Source organism: Ceratotherium simum, chromosome 13 (genome assembly GCF_057802395.1).
Source record: "Ceratotherium simum simum isolate JZ-2026a chromosome 13, ASM5780239v1, whole genome shotgun sequence".
NCBI lineage: Eukaryota > Metazoa > Chordata > Mammalia > Perissodactyla > Rhinocerotidae > Ceratotherium > Ceratotherium simum.
This window is the reverse complement of record NC_141912.1, coordinates 26,551,321-26,575,655: the sequence shown is the minus strand read 5'-3', so window position 1 is coordinate 26,575,655 and position 24,335 is coordinate 26,551,321. Positions and strand designations below refer to the sequence as shown.

Below are 24,335 nucleotides of genomic sequence, written 5' to 3'. Positions count from 1 at the left end.
TTTACTTTATAAACTTTTAGCTTTTCTAAACTTTTGACACTTTTTAATAAAACTTAGCTTAAAACACAAGCACACTGTACAAAAAATATTTTCTTTCTTTGTATCCTTATTCTATAAAATTTTTCTATTTTTAAAAATTTTAATTTTTTCTTTACTTTTTAAATTTTTTTATTAAAAACTAAGACACAAACACACACATTAGCCTAGGCCTACACAGGGTCTGAATCATCAATATCTCTGTCTTCCTCCACGTCTTGTCCCACTGGGAGTTCTTCAGGGGCAATGACATGCATGGAGCTGTCATCTCCTATGATAACAATGGCTTCTTCTGGAATACCTCCTGAAAGACCTGCCTGAGGCTCTTCTTGAGGATGTGTCACTCTTTTCAGAAGTATGTCCATGATGCTTTGCTTGGTTTGTTTCTTTTTTTCACCATAGATTTGCTTGTAAGCGGATAATGCACCATGAACATCTTCTCTATTAATGAAAACCTTTCAGGGTTGAGGTCCATGTTTTCAAACTTTTTAAGGAGCTTGTTGTGGTCTGCAGAGGCTTCTGCTAAACGCTTCACTATGAATTTTATTGAAGGTTGTTCTTCTTTTTCTTCTCCTGCAGTTTCCTTTTCTCTTGCCTCTTCTCCAGGTATGCATTCCTGTTCCAGTTCCAACAACTCCTCATTAGTCAATTCCTCAGGAACCACCTCTAGGAGCTCCTCAATGTCATCCTCATCCACACCCAGGTTAAAGTTTTTTGCCATCTCAATCACAGCCTTATTGATTTTTGCAAACTTTTCATCCTTGGAAAATCCTTTGAAGTCATGGATGAACCTCTTGAGTGTCTCCTTCCAGATGCCATTCATACACTCTGTGGTGACATCACCCCAAGCCCAACAAAGGTTCCTGATGCAGTCATAGATGTTGTAATCCTTCCAGAATTTCATCAGTGTCTTCTCAGTGTCTCCCTCAGTTACAGCAATAGCCTGGGAAAAGGTCCTCCTCAGGTAGTACGTCTTAAAAGCTGTTGTAACTTCTTGATCCATTGGTTGGATCAAAGAGGTGGTATTTGGAGGGAGAAACACTGCTTTGGTATTGGTATGAAGATCACCACTAAAACGAGGATATCTTGGAGCATTATCAACAATACATAAAATCTTGAAAGGTATGTTATTCTCCAAACAGTACTTTTTCATTTTGCTGGCATAGCAATTCAGGAGGGCATCTTGGAAGAGGAGCTGCGTCATCCATGACTTCTTATTGCTCCCGTAGTACACTGGAACCTTGTGTTTATTGATATGCTTGAAGGCCCTGGGGTTCTCACTGTGCCAGATCACAAAGGGTTTCAGTTTGTAGCCTGCAACATTGCCCTCAAGCAAGACTACTATCCTGTCCTTAAAAGCCTTGAAACCTGGCATTGACTTGGCCTCCTTATGGATGAAAGTTCTTTCAGGCATCTGTTTCTAGAATAAGGAGGTTTGATCCATATTGAATATTTGCTCTGGCAAATAATTTTCCTCCACAATCAGTTCATCTAGAGTTTCCAAAAATTGTTCAGCTACCTACACATCAGCTCTCGCAGACTCACTACTCACTTTCACATTATGTAACGAATAACAGTTCTTGAATTGTTTAAACCACCCAGAGCTAGCAGTAAATTCAACATTACAGTTGAGTCCAGCTTTTTCTTTCAACATCATGAATAAACTTTTGCTTTGGCTGTGATCATCATGGTGCTGAGAGGGATACACTTCTGTATCTGGTCTTCAATCCAGGTCATTAGAAGTTTCTCCATGTCTGATATAGACACTTGTGAAATTTTTGTTGGTCTCGTTGCCTTCAATGAAGCAGATCCTTTAACGGTTTCCATCACTTTGTTCTTGTTCTTCAAGATCATAGCTATGGTGGAATGGGACATGCTTCACTGGCAAGCAATAACCATAACTGATTTTCTACCTTTGTAGTCCTTAATCAATTTTAATTTCATTTCCAGATTAATCACTGGACGTGGCCTCTTACTGGCAACATTAACAGTGGATTTTGTACACTTTAGAGGCCATGATGAACAAAACAACATGAGATTAAATCAAACACAAGAGAAATGATGCAATCAAAAGATATGGTAAACTTGAGATGTATGGGGCTGCTGCCAGCATAACACAGCATACTGTTTTATAGTAAACTTTTTTTTTCAATAAGTAGAAAGAGTACACTCTAAAATAATGATTAAAAGTATAGTATGCATAGTAAATGCATAAACCGTAACATTGTAGTTTATTATCATTGTTAAGTATTAGGTACTGTACATAATTGTATGTGCTTTCATTTAAATGACTGGCAGTGCAGTAGGTTTGTTTACACCAGCATCACCACAAACGTGTGAGTAATGCATTGCACTACGACAGTATAATGGCTACAGCGTCACTAAGCGATAGGAATTTTTCAGCTCCATTATAATCTTATGGGACCACCGTCATATATGCAGTCCATCATTGACCAAAATGTCGTTACCCACCTCATGACTGTAGTTAACAGACCATAGTGTCCCTAAGGGTTAAATGGGCAGTCCATGCACGTGCTACATAATATATATAATCAAAATAAGCAAGGATGAATGGGAGGCTGAGAGCACTTCCCCAATAGAAAGTCATGATGATTTGACAAGTTCTTGGACGTAAGCCCGCTTTTTTTTCTAAAAGTTTTATAGTTTTTAAATTGTACATTTAGTCTTAGGATTTATGATTTTTGAGTTAATTTTGTGTATATGGTGAAGTTAAAAACTTCATTTCTAGGGATTTCTACTTCCAGGAAGATGGAAGTAGAAAAAACTGTAGTCCCACCTTAACACACAGCAGCAAAGACAGAGTGGGGAACGTAGACTTTCATCCTTGCCAGGCTGTAACAAGGTGCTCCCCTCCCCGCTCTCCCCGTCAACTACCTCCCCGCACCCCACACACACACACAGTGTCTCAGAGAAAGCAGAGTAGGAAACTGAGACTTTACTTGCCTCAGGTTGTAAAAAGGCCCTCCCTCCACCCAGTCAGTGGAGATGCGATGGGGAGCCTGCACTACCTGGCAGTAATTAGGTGCCTGTCACTCTCCCTAGTGGGGTGCTGTCGGAAGAGGCCTAGTGGAGAGACAAGACTTTCATTATCACTCAGGTGTAACAAGGCCACACACACACACACACACACACACACGCCTTGTCAGTGGAGGTCTCATGGGGAGCAATAATGAGGTACTTCCAAGCCAGGAAAGTATCAATGGAAGCCTAGTGGAGAGCCAGAACTCCCTCTCCTGCACAGCAATAATAAGGAGCCCCCACTTTGGGTGTCAACAGAATCTGAGTGGGGAACCTGGAATTCTATTGCCACCTGGTAGCAATCAGGAGGTCCCCCCACCACTTCGCTTGTCAGAGCAGTGTCAGAGGAAGCCAGCTAAAACAGAAAATTTAAAGTCCAAAGTCTCACAGCATAATATCCAAATTGTTCAGGTGTCAATTGAAAATCTCTTGTCATGCCAAGAACCAGGAAGATCTCAAACTGAATGAAAAAAGACACTCAATAAATGCTGTGATAGGCAGAACAATGGTATCTCCAAAATGTCCATGCCCTAATCCCAAGCACTTGTGAAGACATTACCTTACATGGCAAAAAGGACTTTGCAAATGTGATTAAGGGTAAGGATCTTGAGATGGGGAGATTATCCTGAATTATATGGGTAGGCCCAAACTAATCACAAAAGTGCTTAAAAGTGGAAGAGGGAGGCCAGAAATATGGGACATGAGAAGAACTCAACCCACCACTGCTGACTTTCAAGATGGAAGAAGGGGGCCACAAATCAAGGAATGTGGTGGCCTCTAGATGCTGGAAACAGCTTTAAGCTTACAGTAAGCAAATGGGAACCTCAGTTCTACAACCACAAGAAACTGAATTCTGCCAGCAACCCAATTAAGCAAGGTAATAGATTCTCCCCTAGAGCCTCCAGAAAGAAATGCATACATGCTGACACCTTGATTTTAGCTTAGTGCATCAGATGACACTATCAAGAGAGTGAAAAGACAACCCGCAGAATGGAAGAAAATAATTGCAAGTTATATATCTGATAAAGGCTTAATAGCCAGACTATATAAAGAACTCCCATAACTCAACAACAAAAAGACAACCCAATTTAAAAATGGGCAAAGTGCTTGAATAGACATGTCTCCAAAGAAGATATGCAAATGGCCAATAAGCACACGAAAGTATGCTCAACATCACTGGTCATTAAGGGAAATGTAAATCAAAATCTCAATTTGAAAGAATTACGCTAAATGAGAAAAGTCCATCTGAAAAGTTTTGTGTGCAGTGTGATTCCATTAACATAACATTCTTCAAATGAGAACATCATAGAAATGGAGAACGAATCAGTGGTTGACGGGGTTTAAGGAAGGAGCGGGGGTGGGAGGAAATTAGGTGTGGCTGTAAAAGGATAACATAAGGGATCCTTGTGGTGATGGAAATGTTTATCTTAACTATATTTGTGTCAATATCCAGTTGCTTATATTGTAGGATAATTTGCAAGATGTTACCATTGGGAAGAAACTGGGTAAAGAGTACAGGAGATCTGTCTTATTTCTTAGAAGTGCATGTGAATTTACAATTATCTCAAAATTATAAGTTTAATTTAAACACTCCATTTCTATTATAATAGTTTCCCTTAAAGTCCTAATATGTATACTTAACAAATCTAAATTTAATCCTCATCTGTCACAGAGATGTATCAAAGTTTGATTTCAGCCTTGAATTCAACAAAACCTTACTATTTGATTTTGCTCCATCCTCTGCTTTCATTAAGCCAAATAGCCAGGTGCCTGTTTCCATATCATTTCTGGCATCCTTTAACCTACGTTTAATAAACAATAATGAGATTGTGTTGTTTACCATCATATCTAGTCAGTGTAAGACTACATGTGATGTGAACAAGGCATATCATCCAGGTTTACTGTTATTATCTGAACAGTCGTTTAAAACAGGAATAAGAATTAAGCATAGAGTGAAAATCCTCTTATGTGCTTTATGTGTTGAAATATTATCACTCATTTGAAGTACGAATGGAATTTTCACTATTTCAGGGGTAAACGTCAATAATTAATAATTTGTGAAAATCTGTTAATTTTATGTAATATTGACAATAAAAATTAAATTAATGTAAGGAAGTTAATATAAATATTAAGAGAGACCTCGTTAGTTAGATAGCAGTAAGAAGAACAGCATACACTTGTTCTCAACAAATTTTTATGAATATATACATTAGAATACAGTGAGGAATAATAAGGGTGTGCCTATATCTTAATTTTTCATTTCTAGAATATTTTAAAATAACTTTATAAACTATTATCTATTTTGGCTTTGAGTCTTTAAAGAAAAGGTTCTATTCGAGAATTCTTTCCACCTGGTCAACATAATTTAAAAGTAGAATGTTTACTTTGCCATATTAAACTTGCACAAGGAAGCAAAACTCCAAAATTACGTATTTTATCATGATAAATCTTCATTTATTCAAGCATAATAAAGTCTGTGAAGAAAAGAAGGAATGCTTAGAAACAAAGGAGGTCCACCTAAGTTGAAAGTGGGTGTTTATTTTTTGGCTCAACTGTGAGTAGAGTGACAAGAAAAATCTAGTAAATGACAGTGAGGCACAATAATATCAACCTTTTACCTTTGACTACTAAAATTTTAATTATAATATAATTATAATATATCAATATATTAATATGTAATACAATATATTAAATATAATGCTAATAATTTTTTCAGTAAAATTTCTTAATTATTTTTATATCCTGGCATTTTCAATTCCTCATTGCAAAGGTTATTGTGTGGCTTTGGCCATGACATCAGGCAAACACTGATTAACAGTCATTCATTCATCATTTGCATGAATTATGACCTCATTGAACTTTACTTTTAATATTTTATCATAATACATAATTCTAGTGTAATTTGACTGTGACCACAAAACCCCATTTCATATATTATTATTATCTATTATTTTAGTTCCATTTTGTTTCCACATCTCAAAAGTTAGTCATTGCTCACGATATTGTTTTATGCATTCACTGTTTAGATGTTCTCATGTTATTTCTAAATGTTCCTCTGCTTTATAGCTTTTTGTATCCCATTCATTCATCAGTTCTAATTTCTTGTTCACTAAACTATTCATTGCTTTTGTTATATTTACTGTTCAAACTATACATCTGAGCTTTTAATATCAATGAATATAGTTTCCACTTGTGGTTTTATTATTTCTTTTTTAAAGTGATTTTTTTCACAATTTATTTCTTAATGATCTAATTCTTTTTTTTGTTTTTTTGCTGTGTTTAATAACTTACCTTTAGAACATAATCTGTTGATGAATCATAATGGAAGAGAAAAACAGTGGAAGAAGAAAAGTTTGGGAAGTTATGAAAAAGTAATTGTAGGTGATAATCACACTGATAAACATAGTGGTCTAATATGGCTAAGACTTCACATACTAGGAGGAATTCCCTAGCAATGAATTGTGTGTCCTCAAGGGAGCAGATGTAACTAAATTTCCTAGGCTTCTGTGCAGCTAGGATGCCAGCATGTGTCCTAAGCGTTGCCAATCAAATGTACAAAGGCAAGATTTCTTCTTTCAGAAGAAACATGGGGCATAAGTCTTGCACAGAACTGCTTCCTAGTAAGGGTGAAAGAGCTTAGTAGGTAGATATCTGAGCTTTTAGAGGCAGTGGTGGCATAGGACCTAGCAATGGCATTCTATGCTGGGAGATATAATTCTGCTGGCAGGTGACACTAGGAAATACTGGAGCAATTAGAAGGATTGAGTAATATTAAAGGGTGAGTGATCACTACTGTGCAGAAGTATTTGGAGGGAGAAAATGACAGCTCAGTGTTAAAAATTCTCAGATAAATATGTGGTTACAGAATCAGGGATTTCCTCTGCCCTAAAACAATTTTGAATTTCTTGTGGCCCCGGAGCTGACGTAACTGAAAACCAAATTCATACTATGTACAACTCTGTAGGTTTCTCATTAACAAAAAAGTGGATGAATGAACTGTGGTATATTGATACAGTAGAATATTATACAGAAGCTAATGTGAATGAATGGCAGCTACTTGCAATGAAAGTAAAAATTAATTTTAGCCATATAATATTAAGTGAAGAAAGTAAGATCTATAAGATTATTTATAGCCTGATATCCTGTATCTGAAATAAAAATATACAATTTTTAGAAATACAAATAGATGAAATAAAACTAAAGAAAGCACTTTGGACTTACTTCTTGAGAGTCCCAGTAACTTCTTTGCCTTAAGTTGTGACAAATACAGACACTTCCCAGAAAATGAACTCACTTGCAATAGGAGCACTTGGTTTTATGAAGATAAAATGATCACAAAGACATCTTAGGATACAATTTGAAAGCGCTATGATTTATATGGAACATATTCATTAGAGACAGCAGTTCTGCGTAGTAAATTAATGTCATAGAAATGACCAAAGGAACACCATGGAAACGCTTAAAAAATGTATCTGGACCTTTACTTGGTCTGTTGACAATGCTTCAAGTTTTCGCGTGGGCATCCAGTAGTGTTCAAATACCTGAGACAATTCAAGAAATTACTTATTTAAAGTATGAATAGATTTTCACAAATCTTCATTTCTTAGCGGAAAATGAAACAGCTATAAATTTTGGTCATTTAACCTAATAGGCATTATGAAGTCTCATTCTCTCTGGGCAGAAAAGTTTCATATCCATGAGAATTCTTCTTCTCCTACACGACGTGAGTTCACTACATTTTATAAAGCAGTAAATCAAAGGAAAAGTTCAACTCAACTCAAGATTATCTGTTAAGTGGGAGAGGAGTGGGGGGAGCGAGAGGGAGGGATGGTCCCCTGCTCCGGACATACAGCAGGGAATCAGTAGATCCTACTCAGAGTCCGTGTCATTTTCCCCTTCTGGATCACCCTCTGGGTTTATGTGAACTGGGGATTCCTTGCCAACCACCCCTAAAAGGGAAACAACAACAAAAAGCAGAAACGAGAAATGAGGAAAAGTTCAGGTTCCACCGAGATTTGAACTCGGATCGCTGGATTCAGAGTCCAGAGTGCTAACCATTACACCATGGAACCACACAGTAAACAGCGGCTGTAGCACTCCTTCCTGATAGAATATATCTTCATTTCTGAATTCAAGTAGTCCTTCTTACAAAAATTGAAATTCGAATCCTACTTTTCACTAATCTACAGCCAAGGCACACGCCCCTTTTCTCTCGCGCACAGGGCTCTTAGTGCAAAATCCAAAAGCAAATGCGTTTCTAGGGACAGATAAGATAAGTCCGTGCTTTTTAGCGCCCCTCTGCCTTTTCTGCAGCTCGCGGGGCCGTTCTTCGCCCCGCCGCCCGCAGCCGGCTGTCCAGACGCAGGGGCAGGCGGCTCCCGCAGGCATCGGCCGGGCCCGGCTGCCGGGTTGTGTTGCTGCGGCAACGGCGAGGGCTCGCGCCTCCCGAGTGTTTGTCCCGCGTTCTCTTCTCCGAACGCAAGGGAAACTCTTAGAAGCTTAATTTCGTGACATATATATTGTTTATGACTTCATTTGACGTGGTGTGCCAGCCAGTCCTGGCCCGGTGTGGCGTTGCCCAGGGGAACAAAAGCAGGACGCCGAGAGATGCCTTCTGCTTCCCGGAAAGGCTCCACTTCGTGGAGACCAGAGGGTAAAAGCACGATGAAAAGCCTGACCGTTTTCAAAGCAGGGTTTTGTAACATGGTTCTCATTGAGAAGGCTATAATCTGGCTCTTTTGCGGGCAGCAGCTATGAGCCTGTCTCAAATTCCTCAGCTGTAAAGATTTCCTGGTATCAAGAATGGGACATGACGTCTGTTCGTTGCCGCCCCAGCAATGGCAGGAGACAGAAGGATCACAGCTTGTCAAAGCGAAAGGCTGAGGAGAGAAGCAAATGGTCTTTACTAAGAGTAAATAATAGCAGATGTCACGATTCGACCTTTCCCAACAAGACCTCTGGAGAAGTATCGGCATTCTGCCGAGGCAATGTTTGTTTCCTAAAGACATCTGATATATGCAAGGAGATACTTCCGGCTTGAAGAGGCCGCGCGGTTACTACTAGGTTAAAACGGGCCCCGCCCGCAGGGCGAGTACTCTGCAGCGTGAGCGACAGCGGCCGCTGGACTAACAGAACATCTCCCTCCCTGTATCTCGCCACTCCATCTCCTCCCACGCCCCTATGGCCCCCTTATCCACTCACTCTCCAGAAGGAAGAATGAAACTCTTCTGCCAAGTAGGGTAAATAAACGTGATTTCCAGAAGCCTTAGGAACAAGCAACACTAGAATCATGAGCCCTTTCAACATAACTGAAGGACTTCAGGTCCATGCAACAAACTTATGAGCATTTCTAAGGGCTTGTACCAAGTTCTGAGATCTCTGGAAAAAAAAAAAAAAAAAAAGAAGTAAAAATACAGGCGTGTTACAGTCAAAGCTGGAACAATTGAGCAACAATGAATAAAACAGTATTGGATTGCAACACAAAGTATAAAATAAATACCCATGATTCCTTGCTGATATAAATAAATTATTGAATAAATAAATAACTTGGGGAGGAGAGACATTTGGGAAGTAAATAAAATGCCTTTGAGTGAACATGAAGACTGAAAACCAATTCCTGCAGCCTGGTGCCAGCAGCTTCCCTGATGTGGAACCAACTTCAGTCTCTCAGGGAATCTCCTGTGCAGAAGAGTTCCAAATAACAGGACTCCCCACTCCTTAATTGTGGGCTCTGCATGGTGATTGCTATCCCAAAAGTACAGCAAGGAAAACAGGGAAAAAGCGTAAGCAAGGAAGAAATCTGACACACACGACTCAGCCAGGTGACCAAGGTCAACATCAGCAGTGATAAGACATTTTGATATAATATAAATGATGAAAATGGTACTTTACCTCTGTGGTCTTCCTCCCTGAACTCCTCCCCATAATTCCTGTATACTTATGAGAAAAACATCAAACAAATCCCAAATGAGGGGCTTTCAACAAAGGATCTGAGCAATACTCCTCAAAACTGTCAAGATCACCAAAAACAAGGAAAGTCTGAAAAACCACTATAGCCAAGAGGAGACAGGGAGGAGACTAAGAGACTTAGTCTCCAAGAGGAGACTAAGGAGACATGATCACTGAGTATAATGTAGCATTCTAAATTGAATCCCAGAACAGAAAAAGGACACTAGGTAAAAACTAAAAAAATCTAAATAACTTTTGAACTTTTGTTAATAATAATTATAATTATTCATTTATTAATTGTAATAAGTGTACCATACTAATGTAAGATTTTAATAATAGGAGAAACTGAGTGTGGGATACATGAGAACTCTCTGTTCTATCTTCCCAATTAAGTAGAAACTATTGCTTACAGGAATAAGAACAAAAATGTAACCAAATGAAATTATTTCTTCAAAGTGAATTCAGAGCTCTGGCTTGCAATGTGCACCTGTACAATTCCCTCCTCTTTTAACTAATGAGCCACATCATCAGATTCAGTGATACAGCTTGCACAGCCTACCACTGTCCTAAGAGTATATAGGCTTGGAATTAGGAAGGCGAAATTCCTATGCCATGACAACTGCTCTGCTCAGTGCTATGGACACAGAATTAAGCAGGACACTAATCTCTGGTTCTGCCCTTGGAGATTTTTGGTTTACAATGATGGGATAGACCAAAAGTATGAATAAAATAACACCCACATTGGGAGAGTTAGGGGAAACTGCAGATGACTAGAGGCTAATAGCATATTCTTCAAATAAGAATAAAAACTGAATGTTTGAATTTGAGCAGAGATTGAAGATACTGTTTAAAAGGGAGTCTTGGCCCACACTTTTTCATATATAAGATGCAAGATAGGGGCATAGCCTATGGCCTGGTTGTCTGGGCAGCAATACCATGGTAAAAGTAAACGAGGAGCTGAGGAAACGTTTGATGGTGGACTGAGACCATAGTTCAGGCTAAGATTCCAAGGTTGCTTTAGGATCTCAAGTGCCTGCTTTGAACTGTGAACATCAGTGAACATCATGTGTGACTTCAGGGAGCTCTGGAGATTCCAACTGGGCTTTCATCCTCAGTATAATGGTGAGTTCCCTGCAAGACTGGGGTCAGTTCCACATCAGAGAAGTTGCTGGTATCAGTCTGTGGGAATTGGGTTGAAGTCTTCATGTTCACTCACAGTCATTTTATTTATTTCCCCCAAAACAAAATACTGCTGGAAAATTCTTCTCCCTCTCTTTCACAGAATAAAGAAGTCAGAGCAAAAATTCAAACCATATTATTTTGGCTCTGGACTCCAGATCATATTGAATAAAATCTATGAAAACTCTTTCCCACAAAGGTGCCCCTAGATACATACATTTATCATTTTGAAAACTACTTCAGGGTGTTTATGGAATACTTGAAGTCCATGGACCCCAGGCAAAGAATCTCCTGCATTTGATTTTCTCCTCTATGTCATCTAATCTAATTTTTAAATAAATAAGAAACAAATTTTGCAAGTAGAAATTAAGCATCACACTACTAATGTAAAATCATCTTCTAATTGTGGTTGAATGTTTCACTAATCCTGGTCTTGTAAATTAGGTCAAAGTTACATCCATGACTGAAGCCAAGATACTAGTTAAACCAGTTCTCAGAGGGTGTGGATTTCTGATAATGCAGTCTGGGGAGACTTGACTCAGACACAAGTAGGTCAGACAGAAGGGAGGGGAACAGGCTCATTTTTATCACAGAGTAATTGGATCTCTACTGCAGCTTCTCATTGGCCCCTACTGGGCACTCTCCACTAAGAGGAATCCGTTAAATTCTGATCTTCTTCATGTATTGCTGAAGAAGTAGGCGTGTAAATGGAAGGTAGATACCAGCCATTTTCTCTCATGGCTCAGTGAGATTTCTAAATCTTGTGTCATCTAAAAGTAGATTCCCTGGGCTTTCTCTTGTCTACTCGTGAAGGCACTAGTTATCTCCAAGTCATAACTATCTCATAAACCATATTCTAGCCAGAAGGTCTTGCTGCTCCCTGAAGATTAATAGATAAAGTAGAAAAGATCCCAAAGTTTGTTCACAGGGAGTGCATTAGTAAAGTGGTAAAGGCATACATGAGCTACCACCCCACTGTGCTCTAAGCTCATGAGTTGTAATCATATCTTCATTGGGAGTCATTTAAAAATCTTATTTGTCCCAAATACTTTACTGTATATGTAAAAGGTTTAATGTTGATGGACTTCTTCTTTATCCTTCTTTAATCCTAAATTACATAAAGAATAGAAATGATTTTTTTCCAACCTACTTAAATTCGCACTCTAACCAAATCTTAAAATTCTTTTTTACCTTCTCATTAGTGTAAGGATTCACTATTGTATATTTAAGCGTCCACTATTTTCAAAGAGAAAAAAGAAAAGATAGATTAATTCTAACTGATGTGGGAGATCAAAATTGACCACCCTGAAATATATCTCTTTACCTTGATTGTTTTCTCTGACGGACATTTGACCTCCCCCACTAACTGCCTAAAGGAATTTAGCTCTGGGTATGGACAGACTGCCAGAGTCCTCACTAAGCCCATTCTTTTCAAAGTTCTGTTTACCAAATATTTACGTTTGTAAAGGTATCTCCCTCTGCATACTGGGAAGAAGCTGGCGGGGTGGGGTGGGGGGTGGGGGGGAGATGGCCTTGTCTCTGGAAACTCTTATCAGTTAGGAAAGAGAAGACTTAAATCTACATACTCTTGATTACTATAATTCCTGTCTCTCTGGCCACATTTTCCATAGGTGGCCCTGCAAAGCATTGTCTGACAAACATTTACATTTCCCTCTTCATGTAAATTGTCTTCTTCCCCTCCAAAATCCCAAACCACCCACCCCCAACATCCTCCTTTGTCTTTAGCTGAAGATAGTATTTAAGATGAGAATTTCTGCTATCGTGTTAAGAAAACTCAGTTTCCCTGGTTTCTCCCATGTATACATGTTATTAAACTTGGTATTATTTTCTCTGGCTAACCTGTCATTTTAATTATTTGGCCAGTCAGAAGAACCTTAAGGGAAGTGGCAGAAGGGGATTCTCCCTCTTCCTTGACACTGAGAACAAGAAACAGTAAAAAATACATGGCAATTTTGAAAAAATATATCAAAAACAATATCTAGAATTGAAAAATTAACTAATAAAAAATCCAGAATTTAATTCATTTAAAAGAAGATTATGCCCAGATGAAAAGAAAGTTAGTGAACTCAGAGACAAGGCAGAAGAAAATTTCTAGTTTGAAGTATAGGATGTAAAAGGATAGACATACATAAGAACATAGGAGATAAAGTTAGAAGGGGTAACAAACATGCAATCATTCGAGTCCAGAAAGGAGAGGAGAGGAAAGGAAAGGGAAAGGCAGAAACAATGTTTGAAGATACAAAGGGTGATAATTTTCCAAACTGATTTTTAAAAAATCAACACAGATGCAAAAAACCCTACAAACTACAATAAGATTAATAAAAAAGTGATCTAAACAGAGGCATGCCGTAGTTAAACTGATACAATTAAATACAAAATCTTAAATACTGGAGAAAATGGTTCATCAGTTTCATATCAAAAATGTGACTGAGATCTGACTTCTCAACACAAAGAGCGGAAGGCAAAAATACAATAGGATGATAACTTTAGTGTGCTAAATGAAAATAACTGCCAACCTCAAATTCTATAATAAATGAAAATATAATTCAAAAATAAAGGCTAAGTAAAAGTAATTTGAGACACACCAAGATGAGAGAATTCTTCATCAGCAGGTATACACTAAAGGAAGTATTAAAGGGAAAACTTTAGTCAAAAGAGATAAAATCTCAGATGGAAGTTCTGGTTGTCGCTGAAAACCCTTAGTGTTCCTTGGTTTGTAGCTACATCACTGCAATCTCTGCTCCCCTCTCACGTGGCCTTTGTCCCAGTGTGTCTATGTTTCTGTGTGTCTCCAAATCTCTCTCTCCTTATAAGGACACTATCTTTGGATTTAGGGCCTACTCTAATCCAATAGGACCTCATCTTAGCTTGATTGCACTGGCAAAGACTATTTTCAAATAAAGTCGCATTCTCAGATACCAAGGGTTAGGACTTCAATATATCTTATTGGGCCACACAATTCAACCCGCTAGAGGAGCAATCCTCTCTTTGCCTGCTTTAAACGAAAACAGATATAGGAGGGCTTTAACTATGAGACAGTTTGAGGGCCTCAGACATGAAAGAATTTCTGCTGTTTGTGTCTGAAAGTCTGTCTGAATCTACTTGATGGTGTTGGCAAAGTTCTACAATTCCCAGAACTCAATCTTATAATCCCTAATTTCCTCATTTAAAAAAGAACCTGATCCTATAGTGTCTCACTGAATCAAGTCTCTAAACCCAGAAACAATCCTATTAATACAGCTAGATTTAATCTGGGATTCACAGCCTCTTGTGTGGGATAGAGGGATAGAGAACGTCCTCAGACTGGAAAACCTGTTATCCCACCTGCTTCTCCCTATTCGCCAGACTCCTAGGGCTGCGGGTTTCCCTCTCTGGGGAAGGAGAAAAGGAGTGAGCTTTTCTGAGGAGATGGAGACCTTCCCAGCATCGTTTTCTTCAGCTCCTGGTCCCTCTCCGCCCCCTCTGCCCTGCACCCCCGCTCAAGTCGAGTTTCAACCAGTCTCTTTAAGGCAGAGAAAGGGCAAAGCCGTTTAAGGCTATCGAAGATATTTCTGTTTTAGTGTTTAACGCTGAAAGCAAACGCGAATGACTCCGCGGTTTCTGATTACCCCAGATTTCTTCCAGCCTGTTTCCAGTCATTGGTATTTGCAGGTCTGAGGTTCCTAGGGCCACCCTCAGCTCCAAACTTCCTTTCTGCTGGTTTCTGACAAATACCTATGAACGGACGCGTCAACGGTGATTAGGAAGTATAGTTCTGGGGCATAGAGAATTCGAATCTCGTCTCAGAATGGTTCTTTGAATTCCACCTTCCTCTGCTGAATTTCAATTTGCCGTAGATGACTTATTTCATGCAAGAGTGAGAAGCCTTGAACGGACATAGGAAATTCTTTGTTGCCTGACCTAATAATCACGCACTAAAACATCTTGTACTATATCGCGTTATAGTGTAATATCAAGTAACAGTGAAAGATAGCTTGGTACACAGTTATCAGGAGGCACACCACTCGCTACACCTTCAAAACTGTTAACACGAAATGCCTTTTCATAGGTAGTCGTGGCCGAGTGGTTAAGGCGATGGACTTGAAATCCATTGGGGTTTCCCCGCGCAGGTTCGAATCCTGCCGACTACGGTTTTATCCTCCACCGCCTGCAAGTGTTACCCAACGCTCCTTTATGTAGTTCCTGTCTATTAGCGCTCCAAACGCAACCGGAACTTCTGCGTTCTAGTTGGCATCTTCACTACTTATTCTGCTTTGCCTGCTGCCTCTTTCTTTGGGTCAAATAAACTTCCTCCAATTCAGAGACGTTTGTGTTTTGAAATATTTGACATCAGCCTCAAATGGAGGCGTGACTCTATTAGGGTGTGAACATCACGTACTATTAAGCCTGATTTGAGGAAGACAATTCCCTTTGCCTTAATTACACAAGTTGAATTCGCTCAGCATCACAGTCAGACTACATCCTCTCCTGGGTTGGAGGTGCTTTCCTTGCTGCTGTCTATTCTAGGGAACTCAGGATTTATAAAACAGTATTTACTCTAACAGCTACCATTTTTTGAACCCTTAATATGTCCCAGGCATTGAATTGGTATTACATGCATTATCTCATTTAATTACTAACATAACCCTATAAGATAGGTAATATTAGCCCCATTTTAACAATGAAGAAACCAATGATTGATTTGCCCACACTGGACAGTAAAATGGTATCTAGACTAAGGACTTTCTTAAACGTAATTGTGAAATCACATTTTACAAGTATTACAGGGAACATATTTTTTTAAAAAAAACAGTGGTTAGCAGACTCAATCCTAGTGTAGTTTATACATAGAAATAATTTTAATATCAGCTCCTATTTATCAAGCACTGATTACATATATGGTCTTCCAAGTGCTTTGTGTATGTTAACTTGTATGATCTTCACAACATGCATCTGAAATAAACACTACTATTACCCTCGTTTTACAAATCTGGAAACTGAGGCCCATAGGAGTAAAATAATTTGACAAAGGTCACCCAGCTAGTAAGTGGCAGGGCTGAGCTTGAACTCCTCCTGGGTTTGTGTCTGTAGCTAGGGAGCCAAACTACTGGGTTTTGTGTGGAGGCAGATCAGGTGTGTTTGCGTTGACAATGGCGACAGTTGGAAATTAATGTTACTGCCTGACTCTATTCAGAGTTTGTCTCCATAGATAAGTCTAAGTTGCTGGTCTGGAGTGTGGGGATGTTACCCATTGTGTATTAAGTGTTTTGTTAGCCCAACGTTGGGGAATATCATTCAACAGCAATGAGGCTTTACCTATTTTTGAGCAATAATAACAGTAATTGGTATCGTAGCATCATATAAATGACTAGTTTATAAAGAGCACCACGTCCATTGTATCTTCTCAGCCTGAAAACTCCAGAGCTCAAGAGTAGAAAAGGTTTGTTAAACCACAGGAGGTGGCTGTTCAGGCATTGGCTGCCAGGCCCAGGAACATTTCTAGTTTGAGAGTAAAAACAAAATCCATGTTGAGCCCCATACAAAGACCATCAGGGAAGCCTGTTGATCCTGGTAAACAGGATTTATTACACTTACTGGCCAAGGGAGAGTCCGATTCTGAAAGAGTCTCAGTGACTCAAAGGGTAGAGTTAGGGAAGGGATTTACAAGAGTTTGGGGGGCCAGGGTTAGTCATAGGATGACTTTAGAACAGAAATTACTAAAGGAGGTCTGTGACAGTGATCAGAATTTGTCAACTAAGCAAATGACTGGGATGAGATAAGATTAGACAAGTCAGTGATCTGATCTTTGGAACACGAATCCATTTGGAATTACTCTTGCTATGGTATTAGCATAAAATATATAAATAAAGTGAGGTAAAAAGAACTTGAGCTTAGGTAGTTTGTCTTTCACATCGTGGTTTGGTACAGTTTATCTGTTGTGTATGTCAAAGTATGACAATTGCCAGTTTTAGTTTCTTGTTTCATTACTCATCTATTTCGGCTCAAAGATGACTAGAAATGAGAGTCAAACAACACAGATTGTAAAGAAATGGGATTTAAAAATAAAAAATGAAAATTGGATCAGTTAGAGTAAAGCTCACAAATTTGGTAGCACAGTTTCCCGCTAGTACTCATTGTGTTCAATGCCTCTATCCTACAGTTTAAAGACTCCAGTGGAAAGTTGTCTGGTGCCAGCCCTCTCTTCCTACCTTCTCCAGCACATTCAAAGACCAAGAACATTTATTTGGGCCTTACGGTTGATTCAGGAAACAAAATGTAAATTCAGAGCCTCGGTACTTTGGTTCCCACCCAGAAGAAATTGGGAAGAAAAGGTTCAGGTAGGAGCAGAGAACATGTGGAAAAACAAAAAGAAGGAGGTGGGGGAAGGAAGGCTAAAGGATGGAAGAGATGGAGCAGAAGAGAAGCCAGCAGGGTGCCAAATACAGGAGTGTCCTCACCCCTCCTAGCCTCTCTTACTCTGAGCTTCCTCAGTCACAGAAGTCCCTCAATGCCCTTGCTCTTGTTCTGACAGGCATCTTTCCACCATCTTCAAAATTAGCCCCAGATGTCAAGGCATTACTTAAAGTCCACCTCCTCTACAAAGTTATTTGAATTGGTTCCATCCTTTTGGATGCAGCCCCTTTGATTAGAGCCCTGCGGACCTTACCCAAACCCCTCCCTTTTGGTTTGAATTGACCAATCCAGCCTTAGCCCAGGAACCCCAAAGCACTCCACCCATGGACCCTAAAAAGGCGTGCGCCCCAGGTCCTATCACTCTTTCTGAACTCTGCCTTGATCTCCCCATGTGGCCCCTTGAGATGTGTTCATGTGCTTCCTCCAAGACCTGTGAGTAATAAACTTCTGTGTTTCAGTTTCTCTTGTGGTCTGTTGTTGAACCTCAATTTGATTCACCATCCAGCACTCTGTGCTCCACTTAACAAATGTCAATTTAACAAAGTCATAACAACACATTTATATCTAAATCTATATTCTGGACATAGTCTTTTGTTAGGCATATGTGATGCAAATATCTTCTCTGAGATTTGCCTTGTACTTGCTTACTGGTGGCTAGCAATGAACAAAATGTTGGTGAAGTCTAATACAAACACATATCTTTTGTGGTGATTGCTTTTTGTGCTCTGTTTTAGGTCATGAAGATACTATTCTATGTTATCTTTCAGAAGCAACATTGCTTTCCCTTTTATGCTTAAATGTACATTTCATCTGATTGAGTTTTGTGTATGTTGTGATTCATTTGTTTCTGTATGGATGCACAGCTGAGCCACCAGTTTATAGAATTTCAATTCGTTGAAAAGAATGGTCTTTCCTTATTGCACTGCAGGGTCGCCTTTGTTTTAAATCAAGTGACTGTATGAGTGAGTCTGTTTAGGATGCGTTCTTCTGTTCCATTGGTTTTTTCCATCCCTAAGTGCCACTCTGTCTTGATTGCTATGGGTTTATAATAGTTGTTGTTTTTGCTTTTCCTTTTGGAAAGCTCAGTCTTTAATTCATAAAGTCTGACACACATTCACAAGCGCTTTGCTGGGAGCTTCCCGTCTTGTTGAAAGTGGCAATGTTGACACTCTTCACATGCTCCTGGAACTTGGGGAATCTCCTCTTCCTGGAAGTCTGTGACCACTTTGTCGTCTTCCTCCACATATTTGATCTGCATCTTGTGGATGCTATAGTTCAGGTGCACCAGTTTGGAGTTGTCCAGGTCAGCCAGTGCATCTGGATGGAGCACATGTGAGTCCTCACCTGTGCCACGTAGGTATCATCATTCCAGGGTTTGATGTCTAGGAGGATGGAGGACTTGAACACCTACAGCGGCTTTTTGACCTTTTTCTTGGCATATTGCCCTAGTAGCTCTTTCTGCATGCAAATGCGAGGCAAGCGTTGGACTATTATTATATTCTTATTAACTCGCAATGAGTATTCTAAGTCCTGTGCCATTTAAACCTAGATTCTCCTCTGGGCCTTAAAGTAGCTGTGGCTTTGATATTTTAGGATTGCACTGAAATGTTTCTCTGATCAGAGCAGCCAGGACTACGAGTGACGGAAGCTGGGGAGGGTGCGGTTGTCGTGAATAACTGACAGGCGAGTTCCCAGGTAGTTGTGTTCTCAGTTCACAGATGCCATCACCGAGGGCGCTCCGGAAGAAGCTGCAGCACCGCCCACGGATTCTGAGGTCCGCTCCTCAAGATAGCTAACCAGAATGAGTTCTGCAATTTCATATTAAAGAAATATGGAATGCGGTATTTGCTCCTAAGCAGTAGCTACATGATTGCCAGTTATTCCAAAGTGAGTGACTATGAATACAAAAGGTAACCGTTCACCTCCCCGTCGGGGAATCGAACCCCGGTCTCCCGCGTGACAGGCGGGGATACTCACCACTATACTAACGAGGAGGAACTTGAAACCAGCCTCTTAAAGATATCTAATAAAATGAAATCCTCCTGTCCGCCTTCTTTTAGCCTATAGATTTGTGTTCTACTTGCTTGATTACATTTGGCAAATCTACATTTCAGCTGCCTCGGACTCGTCCGCCACCAACCAAGTCTCGCTCCAGCCCTCCTCTCGGCCCGCTCGCTCCATCCACCTCTGCCCTGGAGCTGAAACGCTCGGGCCTGGCAGCACAGCCTGCTCTCCCGACAGGGATGGTGTCGTTTTCTTTGACGGTGTTTCTCGTACTAGATTTGCAAGCAACGAATCTAGGCGACCAAAGCTGTTGAACCTTTGATTCCACGGAGTCTCTCTGCTAATTCACCGTAGACTGCGATCTAGGAAATAAGGCTTATTTCCGTGGAGGAAGAAAACACTATCAAGAGTTGTCTTGAAAATATAGGTTTCAAGCGGTGTTGGAGGGCAAGGAAACACGAGGTGTCCCCGAGATCTGTGCGGAGGCTTCGCTGACGGGAATATGATTAGGGCTCTACTTATTAAGGCACCTTTAATTTTAATGAAAACAGTAGAGTAATAGCAACTTCCATTCTCTATTGCTGTGCAATTTTGGACCGGGCAAAGAACCGAACAAGTTTAGTCAAGGATCTTACACGTTGCGGTTTGTTTCGTTTTCTCTCTCCGCCAAGAAATTCCCAATTATATTCGCTCGGAAAAAAAGAAACCGACTTCCGTAGTCGGCAGGATTCGAACCTGCGCGGGGAGACCCCAATGGATTTCTAGTCCATCGCCTTAACCACTCGGCCACGACTACACGGTCCCGCTCGCTTTTTTTTCAAGTTATGAACAGGCAAGCACTGATGTTTATTTATCAAAAACTTAATACTAGTTTTCCTCGAGTTTTGGACTCAGCTACTCCTTGTTTTCTTCTTTCAGCTTTTCTCTCTTTCGAATTTTCAGGTAAAGTATATGTATTTCTTTGTGTTTGGATTTAAAGCGTGCCCACACCTGCTTTAAAACTAGAGCATGATTCTACACCTCTTGTCATCTGGTTGAAGAAACAAGGAGTAGTATGGCATGGAAATTGATCTGGTAAAAATAATACTAGTATCTAACAACTCTGAATTTCACATGCCTTCTGATTAACAACTTCATTTAACCTTCAGAACAGTTCCACGAAGTGCTGCCATCCACATTTACAAATAGAAAATGTGCGAATGAGAGTAGTTGCTAAATTCACAGGGCTACTGAGTATTGGAATCAAAGTGTCTTGGTCTGCATCTTTCCTCATAGACATATAGTAAATGACTCCTTTGAGAACTGAAAAGCAATAATTACTAGTCCCATCTGCATCACAAGGATAAATCCCACTTGGTCACGGCATATTATCCTTCTTAAAAACTGTTGGATTCAATTTGCTAAAATTTGTTAAGAACATTTGCAACTATTTTCTTGGGGAGCCTTGGTCTGTAATTTTTTTCTCAAACTGTCATCTAGTTTTGATAGAGTAATGTTGACCTCATAAAATGAATAGAGAAGTATTCTCTCTTCTAATTTTTGGAAAAGTTTATGTAGACATGGTGTTATTCCTTCTTTAAATGTTTGGTAGAATTCACCAATAAAGCCATCTGGGCCTGGATCTTTCTTTATGAGAAGATTTTTGGTTACAAATTCTATTTTTTGTAGATATATGACAATTCAGATGATTTATTTCTTTTTTGGTGAACTTTAGTAGCTTGTGTCTTTCAAGATACATTTCTTCTAATTTGTCAAATTAATTGGCATAATATTGTTCATAATAATCTTTTATTGTCTGTAGAATCCACATAAATGTCCCCTCTTTCTTTCCTGATATTGTTAATTTGTGATATTTTTTTTTCTGATCAGTCTGCTAGAGATTTGTCAATATTATTCATCTTGTCAAAGAACCAGACTTTGGGATTTATTGATTTTCTCTACTGTTTTTCTGTTTTGTTTTATTGATTTTTTTGCCCTTCTCTTTAATATTTCTTTCATTCTGCTTCCTTTGAGTTTAATTTGCTCTTCTATTTCTAGTTTCTTAAGGTGGAAATATAGATAATTGATTTGAGAACTTTGTTCTTTTACAATATATACATTTCTTGCTATAAATTGCCCTCTCTACAAAACTTTAGCTGCATTCCAGACATGTTGCTATATTTTGTTGTTATTTTCATTTTTTTTTTTTTTTTTTTTTTTTAAAGATTTTATTTATTCAGTTTTTTCCCCCCAAAGCCCCAGTAGATAGTTGTATGTCATAGGTTCACATCCTTCTAGTTGCTGTACGTGGGACTCGGCCTCACGTTGGACGGAGAAGCGGTGCCTCGGGGCACACCCGGGATCCGAACCCGGGCCACCAGCATCAGAGCGCGCGCACTTAACCGCTAAGCCACGGAGCCGGCCCTGTTATTTTCATTTAATTAAAAAAGTTAAATTTCCCTTTTGATATTTATATGGCCTGTGGGTTATTTAGAAGCGTTTTGTTTAATTTCTGTTACTGATCTCTGGTTTCATTCTGTTGTAGTCACAGAATATATTTTCTATGCTTTTGATCCTTTTAAACTTAACCAGATTTGTTTTATAGCCCAAAATATGGTCTGTCTTGGTGAGTATTCCATAAGCACTTGAAAATAATATATTCTGCTATTGTTGGATAGAGTATTCTATAAATATTAATTAGGTCAAGTGTGTTGATAATGTTCACGAGTTGTATATCCTTACTGATTTTCCTAACTACTTGTTCTATCAGTTACTGAGAGAGGTGTTAAAATCTCCAACTATATTTGAGGAATTTTTCTATTTCTCTTTGCAGTTTATCAGATTTTGCTACATGTATTTTGAAACTTTGTTATTAGGTACATATACATGTAGGATTGTTATGTCCTCATGATGTATTTACTCCTCTATCGTTATGAAATGTCCCTCTTGATCTGTTTCCAGGCAGTAAGCTGGGGTGATTTCTTTCTCATTTGTTCTCCTTCTCCCAGGTATCAGAGTTAGTCACTGTCTGAAGTTGTCTACTGCTTGAAGAACATTGTTTCATATACTTCATTGGGTTTTCTAGGTTAAGGTGGGAGAGTAAGTCTGGTCCCAGTTACTTCACCATGGTGAAAAACAGAAGTACTTATAGCGTTGATCATTTTAAGTCCACCAATCTGACTTTAAATCTTGGTGGGGTATCATCCTTTCCTTTGTTAGTGTTTATTCATCCTTTTTCTCCATGATCTTCTTCTTGAATATATACATTACTGCAACCAATTTTATTCCTGGTCAACATTCTTCAAGGGTTAACAATTGGAACAAGTCCATGAAAAAAATTGCAGTCAGGGTTCAATAAGAGAAGCAGAAATACTGGGATGGATATATATAAATTTCATAAATTTCATATATATATATGATTTGTAAGAGCTGGCTAAGTAGTCGCTATAATGCTGAAGCTTGAAGTTCACAGGGCAGACTGTCAATAAGAGAAGATAGATGTAAAGTAGGGAAGATTAGAACAAGCTGGAACCCACAAGCATGAAGCGGAGCCCCATGTGATAGACTGAAATCTTCATCAGCTCTGGTTGCCTCTGACCTTGGTGGTGCAGGTGTTCTAAGGCCAGGGCACTTCATTTGGAGTTAAACTCACACATTTGGTCCAGGAAAGGAGGAGACTGAAAGAGGATCCAGGGGAAGCTGGGCTAGTTGCAGGCCCCACTGCTTCCTCATGACAAGGTAAGTCAGCAGATGAGTTAGTATGAGCTACAAAATATCTGCTACTTGACTTTGTCCCTCCAAATCTCCTACAAGAATATCTCTTGAGGACCATCCAACAAGAAACATACAGAAAAGGGAATTCTGGAGAATGTAGTTCAACCTGGCCAAGTTGATATCATAGATATGAAGATGATGTTTTGGTATTTACATATGTATAATAACCAATAGCACACTGTCTTAGTTACTGTAGATTTATAAGTAATTACATATAAGTCTTGATATATATGTTGTATAAGTCCTCCAACTTTGCTATCTTCTTCAATATTTTCTTGTTTTTTTTAAGTTGCTCTACATTTCCAAATGTCTTTTTGAAAGTGTGAGTTAATTTCCATAAAATATGTATTTGGAGGTTGATTGGGATTTCATTGAATCTATTGATCAATTTGGAAGTAGTTGTCATCTTGACAAAATTGAATCTTCCAAAAAGTAAACATAGATAGCATTTTCCTCCATTTAATTTCCATAAGCAATATTTTGCAGTTTTTAATGTAGATTTCTTGCACATCTTTTGTTAGATTTATTCCTAAACTTTTAAGTTTTTTTGCAAATGGAATATTTGAATTTTAATTTCCACTTGTTACACACACATACATTTTGTATATGGTCTATAATGAAAAGAAGAAACAGAGACAAATAATGTTTGAACTTAGCTGAAAGTGGGCATGTACATATTACTTCAAATGTTAAGTACAGTGACTGAAGAAATAATTTGGTGAATAATCCTGCTGCACAAATCACTCTTTTACATTTTAACCACTAATATTTAAATAAGATAATGGTAATCATTAATGTTTAAATTAAAATATTGCATATAATTTCAGGTTTATTTTTATATCCCAGATGGTTGTTTCTTGATTATGAACTTTGATGGTGACTTCACAGAAGAACTGATGTAACACTCAACCATTCAATGCACTTCCCATTTTTACCTGATACAAAATCATGAGACCCCAGAA

At 39.0% G+C, this 24,335-nt stretch overlaps 4 non-coding genes across 4 annotated transcripts; 1 reads left to right on the top strand and 3 right to left on the bottom strand.

The window, feature by feature from the left end:
* Nucleotides 1-8,075: 8,075 nt before the first annotated feature.
* TRNAQ-CUG (transfer RNA glutamine (anticodon CUG)) lies at nucleotides 8,076-8,147 on the bottom strand. The gene has a single exon. It is a non-coding gene; the product is annotated as a tRNA-Gln (tRNA).
* Nucleotides 8,148-15,271: 7,124 nt separating this feature from the next.
* TRNAS-UGA (transfer RNA serine (anticodon UGA)) lies at nucleotides 15,272-15,353 on the top strand. Its single transcript has one exon. It is a non-coding gene; the product is annotated as a tRNA-Ser (tRNA).
* Nucleotides 15,354-19,538: 4,185 nt separating this feature from the next.
* On the bottom strand, nucleotides 19,539-19,610 carry TRNAD-GUC (transfer RNA aspartic acid (anticodon GUC)). The gene has a single exon. It is a non-coding gene; the product is annotated as a tRNA-Asp (tRNA).
* A 724-nt stretch (nucleotides 19,611-20,334) lies between these two features.
* On the bottom strand, nucleotides 20,335-20,416 carry TRNAS-AGA (transfer RNA serine (anticodon AGA)). Its single transcript has one exon. It is a non-coding gene; the product is annotated as a tRNA-Ser (tRNA).
* Between the last annotated feature and the right edge of the window lie 3,919 nt (nucleotides 20,417-24,335).